Source organism: Nannospalax galili, unplaced genomic scaffold, assembly GCF_000622305.1.
Source record: "Nannospalax galili isolate Female #2095 unplaced genomic scaffold, S.galili_v1.0 scaffold1045, whole genome shotgun sequence".
In the NCBI taxonomy this organism is placed as follows: Eukaryota; Metazoa; Chordata; class Mammalia; order Rodentia; family Spalacidae; genus Nannospalax; species Nannospalax galili.
The window spans coordinates 54,321-57,850 of NW_008353343.1; positions in this window are offsets into that span (position 1 = coordinate 54,321).

The following is a 3,530-nucleotide window of genomic DNA, read 5'->3' on the forward strand; positions in this document are numbered from 1 at the left end:
TCAATAAGACAATTTGAAATGACAAGAAAAATTCTCACCAGCTGAATGAATCAAATTAAAAACACAATACCAAGACTGAATGATAAAGTTGAAGGACTGAAGGACATAAGCACTGATGAAAAATTCTTTTAAAAAGCAATAGGAATAAAATATGCTGGAAATGTGGGACAGAATGACTACACCCAATCTCTGCATCATAGGCATAGAGTGAGGAAAAAGGTCTCAGGGCAGCGACATTGACCAGATCTTCAATAGTGTTATAGAAGAAAACTGCAATATGTCCCCAGCAAATCCAGTCAGTTGTATAAAGTGTTCCACAATGAGAACTACCTGGAGGAACCCAGGACACAGACTTTAGAAGAATAACCATAAACATGATCAAAGGATTCAAGGACTTAATGAATCAAACAAACAGCTCAAATTACTCAAAGAGGAAAAGAATAAACTCTTTACTAATACTCAAAAAATACAAATATGTGGATGAATGAAATGACAAGGACAACAGAGGATTTGAAAAGTGAATTCAAAAAAAGAGATAGATACATTGAGGAACATGCTGGCTGAAATGAAACTGGAATTGGAAAACTCAATAAGTCAATTTGAAATGACAAGAAAAATTCTCACCAGTCGAATGAATCAATTCAAAAACAGAATAGCAACACCGAATGATAAAGTTGAAGGACTGGAGGACTCAAGTAGTGATGAAAATTTAAAAAAAAAATAAATAGGAACAAAATATGCAGGAAATGTGGGACACAATGACTATATCCAATCTATGCACCATAGGCATAGAGTGAGGAGAAAGATCTCAGGGCAATGACATTTACCAGATCTTCAAAAGGGTTATAGAAGAAAACTTTCCTACTAAGCAAAGATATACATACACAGAAACAAGAAGCATACAACAAACCAAATAGACAGAACCAGAACAGAAACACCCCACGTCATGTCATAGTAAAAACAGTAAACCTTCAGAACAAAGAGAGAATACTGAAAGCTGCAAAAGAAAACCAACAAATTATATATAAAGGAAAACCCATCAGAATCACAGCTGATTCTTTAATGCAAATTATGAAAGTCAGAAGAGACTGGACAAAAGCATTGCAAGTTCTAAACTATCATAGATACCAACCCCAAATACTTTATCCAGGAAAATCTTCTGTCATATTCAAAGGAAAATGAAAATTTTTTCCCATGGTATAAATAGGCTGAGAGAATTCATGTCCACCAGATCAGCCCTACAAAGAACATTTAAAGCAGTAGAAAAGACTGAAAAAAGTGACCATACCCACGTGGCTTCTGAAAGAAAACAAATGTAGGCTTAATTACTAAGACACAAAGTAGGACCAAGAGCACACATAGAAAATAAAATAACAGTAATCAATACACAGCCTCCAGTAAGAACTTTAAATATCAATGTCCTCAATGCACCACTAAAGTCACCAACTATTTGAATGAATTAAGAAACACAATCCATCTTTTTGTTGTCTACAAGGCACCGATATCACCTTCAAGGATGGGCACCACATTATAGTGAAAGGATGAAAAAAAATTACAAACTAATGACATTAGGAAACAAGCAAGCTTTCAATTTTAATATCTGAAAAAAATAGACAACAGAGAAGAGAATGGCAATCCAAAAGGCCCAAGGAAACAGATTATAGGCAAGAGAGAAAAATCAAATTTCACTGGACCTGATGAGTAATACATTCTCTCCAGAAGAGAAGCACCTGCCATATCAGAGACCCCAGGTTGAGAGATATTTATAACCAGCAGGTGTATTGAATAATTCTTGACCATAGTAAATAAAGAGTTCCCTTTTCAATAGGAGCTTTGCTCTTTACCTTGGCCAATATCCCATGAACTTTTCATAAACAAATTTGTGTTTAAAACATATACTTGAAGGGTTTCTCCATATGATTTACTCGATTTATTTTGAAACATGATCTTACTTTGTAACCCACACAGGCTTTGATTCAAGATCCTCCTGCTTCTACCTCTACAATACCAAGATTACAAACTTGCTTTACAAACATGGTTATTTATAATACTCTTGTTCACTAGTTGGACTTCTTTTATTGTTGCTATTTGTTATTTTTGATTGCTGTTTTTATACTTCTGAGATGGCATCTAACCAGACCTAATATTCCCTAGGTATTCCAAAGTATTCTTCAAATTGTGATCCTCCTGCCTCCCTTCCCTAAGTTTTGGCATTTTACGCATATGTGCCATTATGGCTGAGTTTTTATTATGATTTTGGAGATTGTATCTGTAAAGCATTTATAGGAATAATAAATGTGAAATTAGGTAATAATAAATGTGAAATTAGGCATACAAAATAACAGTTTATTTACTCAGTTGTAATTTACAGATGAAATTGAACATACTTATGGAACAAACTAATATAGCAATAGATAGACACATTATAAATAATTAAATCCTGCAAATGAACCTATATGCCACTTTACAAGCTTCTATCTATGCTGAGACCTTTAAAATCTATCATTTTATCTATTCAAATATATAAAAGTAGACTGCTGAATGTGGTTGCCATGTTTTGCAACAGAAGAAAATTCATTTCTTCTAAAAACACCTGTGTACATTTTGACTAATATCTCTCTTGTATTTTTCAAACCATGCCCTCCATACTCTGATTATCATCACGTAGCCTCAGTTTAGAAGTTCAACAGGTACAGAAATAAAAGCTCTATATAACCACACCAAAGGGGAACAATATTTCAAATATTGATTAGCACCGTTAAAAATATTAGATGAATTTATTTTAATACAAGATATCCTCTCTTTCATTGCAACAAAGGATTTTGAAAAATTTGAAATCTGTTTCACTTTTCAAACTCCTGTATTTCTAAAACCAAAAATAAAAAGAACTGAATTAGTAGCAAGCTTTTCACTGTGAGAGTAATCACACTGCAACTATGTCAGAGGGCACTGAAAGAACTGGATCAGCTACAAATGAGCAGAAGTGTCTATCCTGGTTAGGGGGAAGGTTGGAGCCCCTGCCTAGAGAGGCAACTCTCAGGAATCCTTGCCTCATCTACCATCACTGTACAGAGAGCACCTGAAGAAAAACTCCAACAGAAGCCTGTAGGGCCTCTTGCTCACAATGGACGCCTATATCATCTACCTGTGACTACAACTGCTCTGTCTAGACTTTGGGTGAGTACTTTCCACAGCAAACATAAAGGATCACGCAGTGCCATTTTATCCTAATATTCTTTTTCTCCTGAGAAAACCATGGTGTCCTGGCACATCAGACAATTTTATTCTTGGCCCAACAGAATCCTTCTTAGGCAACAATATTTCAAATTTGCTGGCCTGAAACTCCAACCAAGCAATCTAGTACATGACCTGGCACAATACCTTCATCTTAGACACATGTTGTGATCAGAATTATCTGTCATAGTGCTTATTAATGAAAGAGGAAGAACTATAGAGAGAAACACTTAAAAACCTTGATGAATGCAAAACAAGAATATGAGAACATCTTAGTTCTTTTGGGATGTAAAATG